The following is a 19542-nucleotide window of genomic DNA, read 5'->3' as shown; positions in this document are numbered from 1 at the left end:
TTTAGCACCGTTTGGTTATTCCTTCCGGAACGTCCGATCACACAAGTCATGGCTCATAGCTCGCGCCATTCTCATTCACTTAGGTATGGTAGTAATGCATCTCCTCTCGTCAGCAGCAATGAAAGTTAATATTTCAATACGACCACGTGAAGGACTGAGTTAATATAACTGAATTCTGTTGCGTCTCCAGAGCAGATGCCAGCTTGTGTCTTTTGGCAGCTGCAGCTATTAGTGAACTTCCCTAGTGCAACTTTATTAGTTTTTACACCCGTTTGTGAGCGTTTCGGTGCTTCGGCTCGCACGCCGTAAGCCCAATGTAATATCCCTACCAATATCAGAAAGGTACTTTATTCGTTTCATTCGCTAGTCTGTTCCTATTCGATTCGCTTGTTAGCTATGTCATTCATGTAAAATTAGGCAAATTACCTACGCTACTAATTTTCGATCAAGTGTGAGAAAGTGCTATTTGCACGCCTCTATAGACTCAATAATTTCGCGGCACAGAAAAAGAAATACCATACATTTTGGTTTTAAATTATTTCGATTCCTCTCAGGTTGGTCTCACAGCGCATACATCGGCTGGGTCCCTAAGCAGAGTTAACTGGGTCGCGAGAAATGTATTCTATCATAGTTTTCGCTGTCGTCATAAGAACGATTTGCGGAATCTAGACGAACTTGAATTTGGGTGCTCTTCATGTAAATAATTATGTAGCCACTCCACTTCAAATCGTCTTGCACGATATTAAGGCGAAAGCCTTTAATGCCTCATCGTTGTAAGCAGCAGTTGTCGACAGAAATGTCACGCTTTTCAGTTGGTCGAAACAATCTTGACGTCACAGTCCGCCAATTTCAAACGGGGCAATTGTACTTTGGCTAGTAACCAGGCAACCAATTGTAGGGATCATATAGTGATGCTCCAAGTAAGTGGGACTGAGCTTAGTTAACTGCTTAATTGCCCAATTAGCCTAATTAACTTTTCTAGTCAGGCCATATAAATAAATAAAACAGAGTAGGAAATTGGTCGAGCTCAGGAATCGAACCCCGGTCTTCGGAGTGCGAGACGAGCATGCTATCCACTCAGCCATGCCAGCTGGTTGGTTTGGAATGAACAAAGGCGCGTCTAGTGAATACGGTGTCTTCGCTCACTGCCATCCTCCTCCCTTCCCTTCCAGCGAGGTTTAGGTGTCCACCGAGATATAAGAGACAGATACATTTCCTTTCCTCAAAAACCAATTTACCGACGAGCGAGGCTGTAGAACCAAATGGGCGATGGCGTTCTATGGACTCCCTGGCAGCGTTGCAAGACGCTGTCGCGTTGCACTCTTAGAGGCGAAGCTTAACATCTTAACCACACATCAGTGACCGCACTTTAGGTCAGAAAAGTGCACCCTCTCCCCCTGAATTTTCACGGGTGTCCACCGAGATATGTAAGACAGTTACTGCGTAATTTCCTTTCCTCAAATACAATTTTCATTTTCTTAATTACAGGCCATCTTTGTCTTTCTTCTTTCACTCCCACTTCCTCCCTTCCTCTACGGTGCGGTTCAGGTGTCCACCGAGATGACAGAGAATTACTGCGCCATTTCCTTTCCTCAAAAAGCGTTGCGTTCAAACGGCAAGGCATCGCGCCGAACGGGTGGTGGCGTTCCGTGGACTCCCTGGCAGCGCTACAACACGCTGTCGCGTTCCACTCCTAAAGGCAAAGTTTAAGCGTCATTAATTAGCAGTTAATTAGTATTCAGGCATTAATCAGTAATTAAACATAATTAGTGATTTGCCATCACATAGTATTTAGTACTCAATTACATGTGACGCCACCAGTGCCACAGTAGCAGTCAAAGTGGTGCGAAAACGCTTTCGCCTGTACGCACTTTAGACAGCCAAAGTGCCCCCTGAATTTGTTTGTTCTTCGGAACTACTTCTTGTAACATTTCGCGCGAGTCTGTAAAAGTAGGATTCCAGGTCTTACGGAATGATGGACTGGCAACAGGAACAGAATAGACAGAAGGAGCCAGATGGTGTTTCCTTGCATCACGACTGGTAAAGTTGAGAGGTTTGCTCCCGTTGTTAGACGAGCGGAATGTTTGAAGATTTTGTCTACACGAAGTAAAAGAAAAGGCAAGAGCTAACCGTATACACAGAGCTTCATTAAGCAATAATAAAGAGAATACAGCAGTATCAGTTCCACAAGTTAAGCCATCCGCTTCACCATGCCTCGCAGTTGTGTCATTTGTGCATACTGTTTCCCCGAATAATGTGAACAAAGCTGCCGAGTAGCGCTCTGGAGTAACGTTTGTTGCTGGCTATTAGGGTATGCATGTTACACTTCAAGAAATAAGGCAATACAAAACACACCAGATGATACAGGACAGGCGCCATTGTTTTTTCCATAGGCAAAAGGCGTAGAGTCTTGCCTGGCACTTAGCATTCAAAATGTGCAGTGTGTATCGTCATCCTGTCTCGTGCCGCGTGTTTTGTAACGCCTTATTTCATGTAGCGCTCTGGAATCCTAAAAAACGCACATATTCGCATCTTTGTGTGATACTGATGAGTTCCTGTGGGAGTACCATTAGTATGAAAGAATGAAAGTATACCAGTGAGTGCCTAACGGCCATAGCTGCTCAGTGTAAGGTAGGGTTTGTAGCTCTGAATTCACCAAACTTTATTTGGACGAAGAATGTTTGGAAAGAAGTTTTGATGCAGCTTTTAGCAAAATTTATTTCGGATTTCTGAGGCCGGGCGAAAGTTTCATTGGCTTGTGTTCTCGGTACACCTGGCAGTTGTAATCGTAAGGTTGGTACTTTCGTAAACCTTGGCAAATTGCGTCGTATTCTTTGTCACATACCGCCGGACTTGTGCTTCGGACGTGTCTATCCCACACATAGACTTCACATTCGTTAGTGCCTGTAAAAACAATAATTCATTTGAGCAAGAGCATGCTGTTCACGATTGCTTACCGCAGCTATACACTTGTGCTCCGAGTGGCACGCGCTTCACAGAGCAAATGTATAAGGTGGTAAAGTTTTTTTGCTCGTACAACAGGATTTTGCAAGGTGGTACGGCGATATCAATTCCTGGTTGTGTTACCGAATGTTTATTGGGGCGATATTAAACAGTGTTTACTGACAGCCAGCACTCTTAGTAGCAAAGTGCAAAGCGCGCGCCCCGCGGTAACACTGCGTCTGGCGCATCCGAGTGGTCGTAGTTATAATGACACCACAGAGCATAAAGGAGACATCCTGGCGGCTCATACGTAGTGGAGCATCAATGGGGGTCATATGAGCGCTTGAGGTGGCTGATTGGAGCGGCTCGCAGCCACGGAGGCAACCACAGGATGGTTTCAAAGGTTCGAACAGAAATAGCCGCAGAATTTTGAAGTAAAACCACTTGTGGTGTGCGACATTTCGTAAGTTGTGATGACAAATATGGAGGCTTTCTTGGGGTGCAGAGCTAAATATATCAGCCACTAGGTTGAGTGAAGGGAGGCTGGTTATTGTCAAATATTATTTCTGCCGACTCTGTTTCGTCAGACGAGAAGGAATTGACAATTTGTCGTCAATCCTCCGCCAGCTTTTCGGTTCCGGATGTGGGCGCACAGTGACATTTTAGCACGGTAGCAAAGAAGTAGGTTGTCTACAAAGCTGCTAGGTTCTTGTCCAGACAGGTGAAAAAATAAAGAAAATCCAGTGGTGAACTAAACAGCAGCATTTGAAGCGCTTAAAATAGCTGCCGGCACCACGTCCCAGTTACAATGGTCAAGGCTGATGTCGTCATGTAGAAAAGTTTCCCGTTACAAGGTTTCGTGATACAGTTTGTCTGAAGATTACATGGGGTTCTTGCTGTTTGGACAACGCGGCATTACGCGAAAAATGCCCAAACTAAGACTTATAGAAGACATCAACGTGGTCACAGATATCTAGAGGCGTCTGGCAGGGAACGATTCGAGCAGATTGAAGAAAGTCACCTCTCGGGGTGGAGCTGCGGGTACATTTTTAGTTTCGGAATAAATTAAGTTCACCTAAAGCGAAAATGCAGCGATGACCAGAACCGCAGCAGAGTATAGATGCATAAAGAGGTCAGCGTGCCCGCTATCAAAAGGACGAGCCGAGCCAGGTGAAGGCTATCTAGGGCCTGAAATGTGCTTTCATACTTAGCATGCAAACATAAGCGAATATACTAGTGAACAAAGCTGCACAATGCGCGCGAGTAGCAGCCGGCGGCCGTGTCTTGTATAGCACTTTGAAGGTTCCAACTTGAGCAGCCGGGCGGCCGGAGTGAATTTATGCGTTGATATCCAAGCACAGACTGTGAGGGATGGGACACACATTTTAGATGGTCGAGCTTGTAATTACGACGTTACAAGAGGCGGCCTCGTAGCCTGATGTGGCGATTTTTACTCCGGAAGATGTGCAAAGGTCCTTTCCTTTCGGCTTGCGCACACTGCAGTAAAATGTAGCATATTTTTCAACAAGGTAATTTTATGAAGTAATTGCCAGTTTCCACATAGGTGCAGGCGATGGATTTCAGTACGTGTTTGAATTACTTCGGAAAGTGCCAACCAGTCAATCTTTGATTCCTTAGCACAACTGTTAAATGAAGGAAAGAAAAAACTGCCTTAATATGATGACTTTATTGTGCACTCGGTGGTGCTATATGCTGTGTAATAATATATATGCACTAAGCGGTAAAGTGAAATATTAACTATGAAAGCTCTTTAGTAAAGGTGGGGCTTCTCGTTTTGAACGAGACCAGCATACGGCGAGACGACAAGCGCGGCCTGAATACTGCTTGGAAATGGCCTCCGCTCGGGAGGAAGTTGCTATCGCACTTGCAGCTGCGGATCCAGCGTCCCGAGTCATTATCACCGACTAAAGGGGAGCTTTCCGCAATTTTGAACAGGGCCAAATTCCAGATCGTGCCTTCCAAATTTTACACAGATGTGAGTACCGCGATTTCCCAACCCGGCGCACCATCATCTGGGCCCCAGCACATGCGGGGATAGAGGGAAATAAGGCAGCGGTCACTACCGCCCGCGCGCTTAACCACCGGGCATCGCCTCTCTGGCCGCCTGATCCGGCTACTGATTTTAATCCGGCTATTACTTTTCGGAAGATCTCCCTCCTGTATCAAAACGCTCACGGCCGATACCCACCCCCCTGTAAAGGCCTCAAGAAGGCAGAGGAGCGTTGGCTACTTCGCCTCTACACCAACACGGTACTGTGCCCGACAGTGCTCAAACATTTCAATTCGGCCTTTTCGGGCGAGTGTCCACACTGTGGGGAAGTGTTTGCGGACACGTATCACATGGTGTGGGCATGCCCTGGCAATCCTGCTCCCCCCCCCCCCCACTCGAGAGAACTGGGAGGCTGCCCTGCTCGGCTGCTCAGCTCTCCAGGATCAATGAGCCCTGGTGACAAGAGCCCGGGCCGCCGCGGAGGCCACAGGGGTCCCGGACTAGAGATGTAAAATTTCAGGAAAATTTGAATGGCGTGAAAAAAACCGTTCTTTTCACGGTTTTTTTCATGAAAAATTGGAAATTTTGCAAAACATGACAAAAACAGATTTATTTGCAACAGCACAACAATCAATAATAATGCTCCAAAGTTCAGTCGAATATGCAGTTATAGATGTCATATTGTGAAACTAACTTCTGGTTCTATAGCACCGAGAAGATAAATAATGATTTGCACTTCATGCGAATATGGAGGTATAAATATCATATTTGTGGAACGAACTTCCTGTTCTATTGCACCGAGAAAGGGAACATGAAAACTGATCTATAAGTCACTCCACATGGGACTCAGAATCACTGTCGCTGGATGCGGCACTACGCGCAGCAGCATGGATTGAAGCTGTGTCCACAGCTAGGTTCGACTGCACATACACAAGCTTTCGAACGCGTTCCCCTGAAAGCCTGTTGCGAATCCTTGTATGGACATTCCCGAAACGTGACCAGTTTGTTCGCAGCTGGCGGATGATGGTGGTATCTGCAGGAGTCGGCAAGTAATACGAGTTAGCGACTGGTTGAGGTAAAGGACTTACCACCAGGTAGATGGGGTCACGTGCTTCGCTGAAGACCCCTGTCCTGTACCAAATTCCTGCGGATGTTCTGTACTCTGCTATGTTGGAAATCAAGAAGCTAGGCTTGTATTTGGCTAAAACCGCTTACATGCACAGCAGCCTATGTTATTTATGCCGTGTGTGTAGTGCTGTAGAATTTGCAGCCGTTTTGTTCTACTTCAGCCGTGAGTTCAAGTATTAGTGTGTTTTCAAGTGAAGCCTGGATCTTATATGTGACCTGGCCTTCAACCCGCGTACTCGTAGCACGAACGTTTTAAAAAGCACTACCTGGCACCGGCGATGACGACTGCCCTCCAATCGTTCAAAGATGCACGCTGTAATTGTTTTCAAAGCAAAAACAAAAACCTAAACTAAAAGCAAGCAATCGTAAAACCTTGAAATTGCATTGTGAAATTTTCAATGTTTTTTTCCATTTTCCCTCGTCTGAAAAAAACGAAAAAAACCGTTTTTTTTTTTTCCAAAATTGCAGTGTTTTTTTTTCAGGCCTTCACATCTCTATCCCGGACTAGGGATCCCTCCTAGTGATTGTGAGGGCCGGGCCCTTCAGGCACGGTCCAAGCAATATCTCTCGTGTATATAGTATAAATAAATGTTTTACACCACCACCACCGGCCTGAATAAATACGGAGACTAACAGTAAAAGTTAAAAAAGTGCGCATCGTCACGTGGCGAATACAATTACACAAAACTGCAAGCAATATTCCGCTTTGTGGAACACACTTGAACGTGGAGCTTTTTCAATTGGCGATATTGGTCGCGGTGGTCATAACCACGTTGGTCCCAACTACGCACAAGTGACATCACGGTAAATGCAACTCTTCAGCGTGCTACCTCGTCCTACTGGAAACATCGTCAAATGATAAAGGTTAGAAAAAGCAGAGGATCCGAAACTGATCTTTGGGTGGCACCCAATAGAACTTCAATATTTGAATCGGCGTTTCAAGTGAATTTCAACTTGATTTCAAGTGCAATCTACAAACGCAAACTGCAAGTTCATTTCACAGCGCCAGTGATGCACACATCCATGATTTGGTCTACGACTTGCCAAAAGCATATGGGCTATGACTTTGCCGTATCAAGGTCGCTACTTCCTTTCTGTACGCCATTTTTAGGCCACATCCGAGCGGGCCAGTGCCATCGTCCACCGCTAATGAGAGAGACCGTGGTGGGGATGAAGAGTGGAGGGAGGTAAGAGGTGAGAACTGTGGAGCTCTCCTCTATGGCGCAACATCTTCAGGGCGCTTAAATTTTCAAAAAGTAGCCAAAAGTTGCCCCCGAAAAACACAAAAACCAATATTGTAGCCGAAATTAATCAAACAAATCGTAATGAAACATGTTAAGGCAGTCTGATAAAAGAGTTTCAAAATGTTTACTTGTGGCGGCGATACAGATAGGATCGAAATTTTTGGACAGACCAAATAACGGCAAGACATTCTTGTTCCGTAATATTGTAATTGCTCTCAACTGTAGTGAGAGAACTGCTGGCATAAACGGTGTGTCTTTTTTAGAGCGCAGCTCTTTGGCTCCCGTTTCTGCGTTTCGTGGTGTCGCCGGCCGTCGCCGGTCGCCGTTGTCTGTTGTAACCAGCAGTGGACACCTTAGTCGCGCTTTAAGCTGCGAAACCAATGGAGCGGGAACTTGGAAAGGAAAGGAAAAGCGCATAACTGCCCTCTTGGAACAGCGGACACCTCAATCGTGCTTTAAGCTACGTGGCGGTAGTTACAGATGCTTCGGGTATCTGTTGTGTAAGCCAGCGTCTTCGCTTCGGCGGACGCGGTTGTTGCGAAGCGCGTCTCTTCTTTCACTCTTTCTTCTTATCTTTTAACTCCTCTATCAGCACGTGGCAGCGGTAGTGACTCGGCTCGAGGCAGTCGGCAGGCCCATGCATTTTACTTTTCATCCTTCTCTTAGTCGCAAACAACAACTGCTTGCGTTGGCATTTACAACGTTGTGGCATTTAAAGGAAAGGAAGTGTGCATAACTGGCTACTTGGGTCAGTGGACGCCTGAATCACGCTTATAGATACACGGGGTGATGACACAGAGATGTCGGCTGCAGGCATTGACGACATTGTGCCAGAAACGCGGCGCTGAAGCCATAGGCCGTCGGCGTTCATTGTGTTCATAGGCACTGGCGTTGACAACGTTTTTGTTGTCAGCGCCATTAGCGGCAGATTTCGCGAGTAAACTGCAGTGCGTCGACACGTTTTTCGCATCAATCGAGATTCTGGGCTACACCGTCCATCGCATAAAAACGGTCAGTTTCGATTCACCAAGTTTTGCATGAAAGGTGAGCAGTTCGCCAAAAGCATTTTTGCCGACTGCATTTTTACGAATAAGGAGAACATGGAAGAGGACGGTATGGGGAGAGCGGCGCAATGCTCTACCGAAAGGTGGCAGCCACGGAAACCAATCAGACGGTCGTACCATCTTAAGGGGAGGGTGCTGCGTGAACAGAGAAATGCGTAACAGGACGGTTGTTACCGCATGGGGATGGTGGTGGTGGTGAAAAACATTTATAATGCAATAAATATTTACAGAGAGGTGATTGGGGTAGGCCCTATTGGCCCTTTCCCCTAACAATACTAGGTGGAGCCCCTATTCCGGGGCCCCATTGGCAAGCAACGCCGCCCGCGTCCGGTGAACCAAGGCCTTTTGGGTCTTTAGGTCCTGGCAGCCGAGCAGGGCCGCCTCCCAGTCCTCTCTGGTGGGGTTGGGGTTGGGGGGGATAGATGGGTTTGACTGACACGCCCAAACCATGTGGAAGGTGTCAGCCACCTCCCCACAGAACTGGCACGCGCCATCAAAGGATGTATTGAAATGTTTAAGCACCGCCGGGCACAGTACAGTGTTAGTAAGAATTTTGATGAGGAGGCGCTCGTCAGCGCGATCCAGACCCTTACAAGGGGCCGGGTAGCGCCGGTGCTCCTCCTTGTAGTAATCGGTGATTTGTTTGAATGTAATGGCCAGATTGTCTGATTGGGAGTACCCTTCCAAGGACAGGGAGATAGCCCGGGGAGAGAGTGCGCGGGCGGCCTGATCGGCCTGTTCGTTTCCCTGGAGTCCCTGGTGACCGGGGGCCCAAATCAGGTTGCGTGGAGTTGGATCTTCAGATCGACAGCTATATTCCAGTATGCGCCAGGCAAGCGGGGGAGCCCAACCCAACTCGTAGTTCCGACAGGCCCCTCGCGAGTCGGTGATGATGTGTTTCGACTTGGGAGTAGTGAGAGCAAGAGCAATGGCAATCTCCTCCGCGTGTCTTGCGCTGTAGGCTTTGAAAGTGAGCCCGTTGACTGTGTTTGTGTTGTGTACGACTGCGGCCGTGTACCACACCCCGTGGTGTGGGCCGGCAACGTCCACGTAATACACATGTTGTTGGTTACCATAGTATCGCGCCAACGCTTCCGCGCGCGCCTGGCGACGACCGCTATGGTCTTCTCTGGAAATGTTGCGGGGAAGGGGTCGGACCCGGAGGGCGCGTCTCCAGGGTGCTGGCACTCTCTCCCTTTCCTCAATATGGTAGTCATGTTTGATGTGTAGCCGGTCCAAGAGGCGGCGACCGGACGTGGTCTGTGCAAGACGCGTGTATTGGTTGACTAAGTGGGCCTCTCGAAGCTCCCGAAATGTGTTCACCACGCCCAAGGCCAGAAGTCGCTGGTTGGACGTGGTGACCGGGAGGTCGAGAGCCCGCTTGATGACTTTCCGGTGGATGACCTCCAGTTGGTCATCATCATGTTTGCGCAGGTGCAAGTAGGGGGTTGAGTAGAGGATTCTACTCGTTACGAAAGCATGGGCAAGCCGCAGTGCATCCTTGCTTCGTAATCCGCCCCGCTTGTTGGAGACCCGGCGGACCATGCGGCCCACCTGGTCTCCCACCGTGCGAAGTTTGGCTAGGGTGGTGTCGACTCTGCGTTGGTGGTGTATGAAGAGACCAAGGACGCGGATCTCCTTGGACTCCCGGATCGGTCCCGAGGGGAGACTGATGCAAAGCGGAGTTGTGTCCCGAGGGGAGGGACGTATGTGCACAAATTCTGATTTAGACGGGGCGCACTGGAGTCCGCAGTAGGCCGCGTAGTCGTCGACTAGGGTCGCCGCTGCTTGCAGGCAGGATTCCATGTGGCCCAGGTTACCTTGCGTGGCCCAGATTGTAATGTCATCCGCATAAAGAGCGTGATGTATCCCGGGCAAAGAGGACAATTTGGAGGGAAGATGAAGCATTGCCAAATTGAAGAGGAGGGGAGACAGGACCGCGCCTTGAGGTGTTCCCCTCGAGCCGATGGTGTATGGCCCGTGTTCCGCATCTTGTATGCGTATGTAGGCTTGACGGTCTGTAAGAAATTGTTTTATGTAGTTGAATGTTTTGTGGCCACAGTTGGTGTTACTGAGGTGGTCCAGGATTACTTCGTGTTTGACGTTGTCGAATGCGCCTTTAAGATCCAAGGCCAGGACCACCTTGTCGTTGTGGGGACATTCGACAGGATCTAAGATGTCGTGTTGAAGCTGCAGAAGTATATCCTGTGCAGACTTGTGAGGGCGAAAACCGAACATGGTGTCCGCGAAAGTGTGCTGTGTTTCTAGAAAATCGGAGAGTCTGTCGCGCACCATCGTCTCCATCAGCTTGCCGACACAAGACGTGAGGGAGATGGGGCGAAGGTTCTCCACATCAATAGGTTTGCCGGCTTTCGGAATAAAGGTCACGAGGGCTCGGCGCGCCAAGGTAATGGCCGTGGAAAGGCAGGCGGAACCCCCTGTTGTCCCTTGCGCACTGGACCCGTACGCGTTCGAGCAGCGGCGTCGTGCCGGCCTCAGAGGCCGCGCGCCGAGCGAGCGCCAGGAATGCGCGGAGACAGGGGAGAGTCGTCCCCAACCGCTTCGTGGAACGAGGGGTCCTCCGTCCACGCGGCGGGTGAACGACCGGCTTTGCTGGAATTGCAACCAGCCTGGCCACATGGCACGCGAGTGCAAAGCTAGGCGTATGCAGGGAAACGCCAGACGCTGGCGGTGATGTCTGGCGGCACCGGCCTTTCACCGTCAGCGGAAGAATTTCATGGTTGTCAAGGCGCTAGTCAGGAAAAGAACTCCTGCGCCGGCGCCGGGGAGGCCTTTGTCCCGCTCGCCTGTAGAGCTCAGGGAGTTGTTCCGCGCTCAAGCCCATTTATGCTAGTGCAGTTAGCGGGTCGATGCTACTCCGCAGTCGTAGACACGGGCTCAACGCTGTCACTGGTCGGTGACGAGGTGTATGAGGCCTCCCGGATAGGTAACATCCGTGTCAGACCGGCCGAAACCCCGTTAAGCTTAGCCGCTGGGGCGGCAAAGGCAAAGGGAGCAGTGCGTCTTACGATGCGCTTTGACGGCGGAAAGCGGAGACATCGCTTCGTCTATCTGCCTGGCTTGTCGATACCAGTAATTCTGGGAAGGGATTTTCTCTCGAGCGAAGGCATTGTGCTCGACATGGGGGAGAATGGCTATCGTTACAGCCCGCTCGCCCCCCTCATTCCCTTCGAAAGCGCACCCTTGCCCGGCTGTCCTGCACAAAAGGCGGGTGTCCACGCCTGTGCGACAGAAAGGCAGGGGAGCTCCCTCGAGATGCTGAGAGACGGTGGCCCGTTAGAGGCGATTATTGCGTCTTTCTCAGGACCCAGTAGTCAGCGCCGAAGGCTCGCGGAAACTTTACTCCCGTTTTCGGATTGCTTCACGGAGAAACCGGGCAGAACCGACCTGCTTCAGCACGAGATTCAGACGGGTGATACGCGCCCTTTCAGGTGTAACCCGAGGCCGTTAAGTGCGCATAAGAGGCAGCTTCTTGACTGTGCCCTTAACGAGATGATTGATACCGGTGCGGTGAGACCCTCACAAGGTCCCTGGGCGTCACCAGTGGTTCTAGCACCGAAGAAAGATGGATCGGTCAGGCTGTGTGTTGATTATCGTAAGCTCAACTCACTGACGCCTACGATTGCGTACCCTTTTCAGTCGATCGAGGCTTTGATGTACGCGTTAGGGAACGCGAGGTTCTTCATAGTCCTAGATGCAAGCAGAGGGTACCTGCAGATTGAGGTGGCCGAAGGTGACATTGAGAAAACCGCATTCACCTGCCACCGCGGGCTCTTCGAATTTACTCGACTCCCGTTTGGTTTGTCTAACGCCCCGAGCACGTTCATGCGACTGATGGACATCGTGCTGGGCGATGCAAGGTTCAACTACACCATGGCATACCTCGACGACGTTGTGATATTCTCGCAGTCGTTCGAGGAGCACCTCATTCACCTGAATTCCGTTCTCGATAGAATGAGACGTGCTGGTCTAACCATCAATCCAAAGAAAGTGCAGTTGGCATCGAAGAGAGTGAACCTCTTGGGCTTTGTCATGGATGAGGGCACACTGAGACCGAATGATGACAAACTGCAGGCAATTCTGAACTACCCCTGCCCCATGGATGTGAAAAGCTTGCAGAGGTTTTTGGGGATGGTTGCCTTCTACAGGCAATTCATCCCGCGCTGTTCGGAGCTTGCAAGGCCGCTGAACCTGCTGTTGCGTAAAGGCTCGAAGTGGGTCTGGGGCAAGAAACAGAGTGACGCATTTGTTGCCTTGGCTCGCGCGATAGCGAATACCGCTAGTCGGCGCCTCCCCGACCTGAACAAGCAGTTTGTCTTGCAGACAGACGCTAGTGACTACGGTGTTGGAGCTGCTTTGTTACAGGAACACGAGGGCAAACTGCGCCCTGTCGCGTTCGCTAGCCGCACGCTCACATCGGCGGAGCGGAATTACTCCGTGACCGAAAAGGAATGCCTGGCGATCATGTTCGCATTGTCGAAGTTCGACATGTACCTAGACGGAGCGGTCTTCACCGTGCAGACAGATCATCAGGCATTGTCTTGGTTAAAGAGGCTCAAGAACCCCGCAGGCAGACTCGCGAGATGGGCGCTGACGTTGCAACGTTACGCCTACGCCATCGAGTACCGCCGGGGCAGCTTGAACAAAGTGGCCGATGCTTTATCGCGCGCACCGTGGAAGGCTGGCGGAAGCGCTTCAGAGGCGCCGCCCAGCTTTGTAGAAAGCGGCGTCACCACTGTTAGAGAGGAGGAGAGGGCGGACGGGAGTGTCGCGCCCGGTTTGGAGGAAGAGGAGACGGACAAAGGTCCCGCACGGTGCTGTGAGGGAAGGGAAACACAGCAGCTCGTGGCGGCGACCGCTCGCCTGCCTAGGAGCGAGGCAGAAAGAAATCTGTCTTGGGGAGTAGCGGTCAGTAGAGAAGAGCTGATCGAGGTCCAGAAAGCAGACGGTCTTTGCCAGCGGGTGCTGAAGGAGCTTGCGAGCAGCGCAGCTTGCACCGGGAACGCTGAGGGCAAGTACGGCGCGTATCTGCTTGGCGATGATGGCTTGCTGCTCCGCTATATTCCCCAACTTGACGAGGAAGAGGCGATATCATCCCCTTTCCGAGTCGTGGTCCCGAGAAGGTTGCGGAAACGGTTCCTGCAGTACTTACATGACTCAGCGCTGGCAGGCCGTGGCAGCGGCAGTAAGACTTACGACAAGTTATGCCGTGTCGCGACCTGGCCAGGCATGAGAAAGGATGTGCTGGGATACGCCCGTACCTGCCCAGTATGCCAGGTAGCCAAGCCTCGGGCGGGCAAGCCCGCTGGCATGATGAATGCAGTAGTTAGCAACTACCCGTGGCAAGTGGTCGCGTGCGATATCATGGGACCCCTCCCTCGGTCCGCGCGCGGAAACCAATTCATCCTGGGAAATAACGGACCACTATTCCAAGTGGGTTGAGGTTTTCCCCTTAGGAAGCTTGTGTCGGAACGAATTTGGGAAAAACTGTTGGAGACTTTCACTCGTTTCGGTTTCCCTTCCGTCCTGATTACAGACAATGCTTCTTATTTCACAAGCAAAGTCTTTGTAGACTCTTGTCGGGCGCTTCAAATCCGCCACAGGAGAACGAGTCCCTACCACGCTCAGAGCAACATAACCGAGCGGGTGAATCGAAATCTGAAGAGCATGCTGATCGCGACGACCGAGCAGCACAGAGATTGGGACGCGCGGCTGTCCGAACTGGTGTTCGCTACAAGGAAAACCGTGAACAGGTCAGTGGGTATTACACCAGCTTACCTGAATTTTGGGAGAGAGATCGCTTTTCCGCTAGAGAAAGCCCTACTCGACGTGGCGGGGCCCGCGCCCCCTCCGCTTTCGCAGTACGCGGCAAGGCTCCGGGAGCGCCTGGAGGCAGCGCAGAGCGCTGCCCGCGAAAACCTCGATGTCGCGCGCATGGAGCAGGCGGATCAGTACAACAAAGGTCGCCGTCACGTCGTTTTCAACACGGGCGACTTAGTGCTCAAGAGAACGCACCCACTTAGTAACGCAGCGTGCGGTTTCGCCGCGTCGCTAGCGCACAAGTGGGCTGGGCCTTACGAAGTTACGGCACGGACTACGCCGCTCACCTACCAGCTGCGGTTGTTGACAAACGGCGAAACCGCCGGTCCGGTGCATGTCGCTGATTTGAAGGCTTTCCACCTTCGAAAGGACGATGGCTGCGAAGCGGTGGAAAATCAGCGCGATGCGGCGATCTCACCCCCGGGAGGACGAGCAGGTAGCGGTACGGTTCGCAACCGACGCTACGACCTGAGGGTCAGGTAGCACCCGTGGCTCGGACTCCAGGAGGCAAGGCAGACCACCGTCGAACGGTGGCCGCCATCGCGGCGCGACACCCGGCTGGCGGCAGGAGCCACGCGAGTGGCGCAGATTCCACGGCCGCGGTGGCCCCCACCGCAAGTCTAACAGCGCGCCTAACCACTGGAGAGCCCCTCCCAGTTGCGCAGGCCAACGCAAGAGGGCTAATAGTGACCAACCAGCGCAGGGCCCTCCTCAGCACCCAGCCGGCGCTTCGGCCGCCGAGCAGCCGCAACCCAGGTGGCCCAGGAGCCATCGGCCACACGTACGTATGCAACGACGAGGAGCGGGCCGGCCTGTGCTCGCTCTGCAGCACCATCCTCTAGTGCGCCACTGCAGAGGGTCAGCCCGGAGGAGGCGGCCCTTCGCATCCTCCAGTCCAGCCGCCCAGACCTGCTGTCCCCGGCGGCCGGGGAGCTTTGCAGGGCGCTGCCGGCAGGGCCCCCAGTGGAGCCAGGCGCCTCGCTCCCCCAGGCGGCTCGTGAGGAGCCCATCCAGCTAGCGGTGAGCGGCCCCCCGGCGAGCTCCCCTCCCCCCTTCGACGACACCATGTATAACGACCCGGACCCGGAGGTCATCGAACGCCTACTGGCGGACCCCGGGACGGACGTTCGAGGGGGGGGGGAGATGTAGGGTGTGCTCGCGGACAGCTCAAATCCCGCGCCGCTCACCGCGGGTAGCCTCGACCCCTTCTTCCCGAGTTGCGGGGCGGGGGGAGCGAGGCTAGGAGGAAGCCTTCTTAAGGCGCGGCCGCAAGGCTGGCGCTCTCTTTGGGCCCAGCTCTCCCGACACCTGACCCCCGCTGCTCAACGATGCCCGACCCTCTGCAATGTGAGAATAAAACCTTTTCTTACGAAGCCCTGCCTCGAGTGACTGCCTGTGCGCCCCCCGCGCAGAGGAATCGCCCACACATTTTTATTAGAACATCCTCTCTATTAGGCTTTCAGTACGTCCTGGGCCAAGGCGACGAGGGCCGTGTCAACACAACACTAGCCAAATTGCGCAAGGTGGGGGACCAGGTGGGCCGCATGATCCGCCGGGTTTCCAATAACCGCGGGGGGTTACGGTGCAAAGATGCCTTGCGGCTGGCGCACGCATTCGTAACCAGTCGATTCTTGTACTCGACTCCTTACCTGCACCTTCGCAAATGTGACGAGAAAGCACTTGAGGTGGTTCTCCGTAAGGTTTACAAGCGTGCCCTCGACCTCCCGGTCACCACGTCCAACCAGCGCCTCCTGGGTCTGGGGATGGTCAACACCTTAGTGGAGCTCCGAGAAGCACACTTGACAAACCACTACACAAGACTCTCAAAGACGCCAACGGGTCGCCGCCTGCTTGCCCGACTTCACATCCAACACCCAACACTGACGGAAGAGCGCGTGCGCATTCCCGAAATCAGGAGATACGCCCTGCACGTACGCCCTCTTCCAGCCAACATGACACGAGACGACCATAGTGGCCGGCGCCCCGCGCGGGCGGGAGCCTTGGCACGCTACTATGGAAACCAACGCGGAGTATTTTACGCGGACGCCACCGGCCCACACCATGGGGGTTGGTACACGGCCGCAGTCGTCCACCAAAATACCGCAGTGAACAGCCTTACGTTCAAAGCACAAGACATTACTCATGCGAAAGAGGTCAGAATCGTCTTTTCTTGGGCTGGTTGGTTTTTCATGCTGTAGGTGTTTGCAGCGCACACGAAACACGGACGGACAGAAAACGCCATCAGAGGAGTGTTGGCGCCATCAGAGGAGTGTTCCGTGAAGATTCTAAGGTACGCTTACCAAAATTGAAACAAGCAGCCAAAAAATTGTGTGAGAGGCTGAACCTGACCCGTTTAGTCCAAAGTATTGACAGCTCCGAAATCAATAGCCTTCATTTCATATTTTACGCTAAGACGCACAAGCTCGGTTGCCCTTTCAGAGTAATCGTGTCAGAAACAGGTTCATGGCAGAAAGCGATTTCCTAATTTCTGCAATACAAGCTGAAGACCATCCCTTTTGATGATCCTTTCCAGATTAAGAGCTCGGTAGATGTCATAGGGTTTCTGGAAGGCCAGAATCACAAGAACATGCAAGCATGTTCTATAGATATTAAGGACTTGTATTACTCTCTTCCGCAGAAGGAGTTACTTGCATACCTTGAAAACAGCATCGACAAATTTGGCTCTGTAGCTTTCCAGAATGCAGTTGGGATGAGTCAGCGCTGTGTTTCGTTCCCTTTTCTGTTCGTCCGTGTTTCGTGTGCGCTGCAAACACCTACAGCGAAAGAGGTGGCAATCGCGCTCGCCGCCGCCGATCAGGACTCGCGGGTCATCATTACCGACTCACGAGGGGCCTGCAGGAACATCGAAAAGGGCTTTATTCCCTATTTGGCATACCGAATACTTCAGAACAGCAATTATCTCGGGCTCCCGCGTCCCACACAATAGTATGGACTCCCGCGCACACGGGTCTCGAGGGCAACAAAGCGGCCGACGCCGCTGCCCACGCGCTCACTTTCCGGGCATCACCCTCGCCTCCCCCCGATGCGCACTCCGACCCCAATCCGGCTTTTACCTTCAAGGAAATCATCCAATATTACCAATTCGGCCATGCAATCTTCCCTAAGCCCTGCAAGGGCCTCACGAAGGCGGAGGAACGCTTACTTCTTCGCCTTTATACTAAAACACTGCTGTGCCCGGCAGTCATCAAACATTTCGACCCTGCGTGCACAGGGGAGTGCCCGCACTGTAGGGAAAAGTCTTCGGACCTTTACCACATGGTGTGGGCATGCCAATCAACCCCGCACCTTCCCCCTATCCCCAACCCTACCCGGGAGGACTGGGAGGTGGCAGTGCTCGGCTGCTCTGACCTGGGGAGCCAAAAGGCTCTGGTCGGGCGCGCCCAAGCAGCAGCTACAGCCAATGGGCTCCTGTAATGAGCAGCCCACCTAGCGTTTGTTAGGGACGGCCCCTTCAGGACCGATCCCCTCACTCCCTGTACATATTTTATATATTTCAGTCAGTCAGTCAGACGGCACGTTGCAGTCTCAGATCCAGGGAGGCGAGCCAGATGGGCCACGGTGGGGGTGGGGGGAAAGGATAGGCGGGGGACTGGAAGGCTGCGTGGCACTGTGTGAGGCAGTGTTCTAAGTCTGCATATGTGTGTGTACAATTTGGGCACTGAGGTGTGGAAGTGTAGTGGTGTAGATAAAGTACGGCTGGTGTATGTAGGAGATTAAACTGTATTCGGCGAAGAATGCGAGCTTCACGGATCGATAAGGATGAGTGTAGTGGTGGTAGATCAACTAAATCCAATTTTTGCTGCGCGTAGTATTCGTCGACAGTGCGTTTGTAAGTCCTGACCGCCTGCTTCGTCGGTGGGCTCGTCCATGGGATTCCCGGCGCCCGGTGTATAGTTTCGCAGGCAAGCTGGTGAGCCAGCTCATTGCCGGGGATGCCAATGTGACCAGAAATCCACCGAAGGGTCACCGGTCGTGGGCTTAATGCTAAGAGGGCGGCATCTAAGGTCGATCGGGTAGGGAAATGGAGGGCTCTTTCATGGAAGGCACGCAGAGCTGCCTGCGAGTCTGTGCAGACAACGTATTGGGTGGCGGGGGGTGGGGTGGCAAAGTGGGTGATGGCATCGGCGATCCCGTGTATTTCTAGGGCGAGCGTGGAGGGTGGGGAGGTGTATGGACCGGTTGTGTGAGTGCTGGTTGCAGAGAGGGAATGGTGGAGGAAGAAGGCTGCTGTGGAGCCCGCGGTTTCCGTGAGACAGGCGTCTGTGTAGGCCACCACCACAGCGTCCAAAGGTGGCTTGTGGTTGTATGCGTATGCTTGGCGACGGCCTGCGTGTGTGTGTGCGGAAATTTTGCGTGGAATGGGTGCGAGGCGGAGGTTAGGGGGATAGATCGGAGACTGCGGTGGGTCTGGGAAAGAGATGGATGCGTAGGGAGTCTGGGAAAGTATCCACCACCCAGCTGGTGTACTGGACAGGCGGATGATTTGTCTCCCCCGGTGCAGGTTAAGGAGGGCTTGAAGAGGGTGGAAAAGGCCTGTTCTGTACAGGGTGTCTGTAGAAGCCTGAGGGGGGAGTCCTAGTGTTGCTTTATATAGTGTATTGAGGGCCCGGGTTAGTTTGTCTTGTTGTGTACTTGTAAGTGGGCAGTAAGGTATGTAGTACAGGAATTTGTTCAGAGCCAGCGCTTGAGCAAGGCGGCTGGCGTGTGTCTCGGAGAGGCCGGCATGTTTTAAAGCTACGCGGCGCAGTAAGTGTATTATTGAGTGGCATGTGCGTATGGACTGATTGATGGCAGAGGTGAAAGTGTTGGAGTTGAATGGCATACCCAGGATGCGAATCTTAGAGCCGGACGTATATGCTGCGCAAGTTCAACCTTCTGACTGCCGTTTCATGACTTGTGCGCCTCCAGGAATTTTGATGTGCGCGCAGAGCAATGGAATGATGGTGGCGTGAGGACGTATGCCGAAATCGCTCAATTCGACCCGGTCGAGTGAGACGCGAGGAGGGTTAAGGATGTTACTGTTATTCAATGGAACGACCATAACAACAAAGTTCGGTGATGGCCGAGCAGTCTAAGGCAAAGGCGAACGAAGCTTCGCGCTTCGCGCTTCGCGCCGCCATTGGTTGCAGTCCCACTCGGAGATTCAAGAGTCTACGCCTCATGTCAGTGATAAAAGAGCCGAGCATTAGTTTTTAATGAACGACACTGATATCTGTTTTTGACGTAAGTTTCAATTGAAGTTAATGGTGTCCAGCGAAGTGCATACGAGACGAGTTTGCTGAAAAGAATA

General features: G+C 52.3%; 1 pseudogene; it reads left to right on the top strand.

Annotated features, from left to right (window-relative positions):
- The window catches only part of LOC149359410 (uncharacterized), a 39384-nt pseudogene extending 21718 nt beyond the window's left edge, over positions 1 to 17666 (top strand).
- Positions 17667 to 19542: the final 1876 nt, after the last annotated feature.

The sequence above is a fragment of the Amblyomma mixtum genome, chromosome 2 (assembly GCF_055824585.1).
Source record: "Amblyomma mixtum isolate Tamu chromosome 2, ASM5582458v1, whole genome shotgun sequence".
NCBI classification, from domain to species: domain Eukaryota; kingdom Metazoa; phylum Arthropoda; class Arachnida; order Ixodida; family Ixodidae; genus Amblyomma; species Amblyomma mixtum.
The sequence above is the reverse complement of the archived record's forward strand: the minus strand, read 5'-3'. Positions and strand labels throughout refer to the sequence as shown.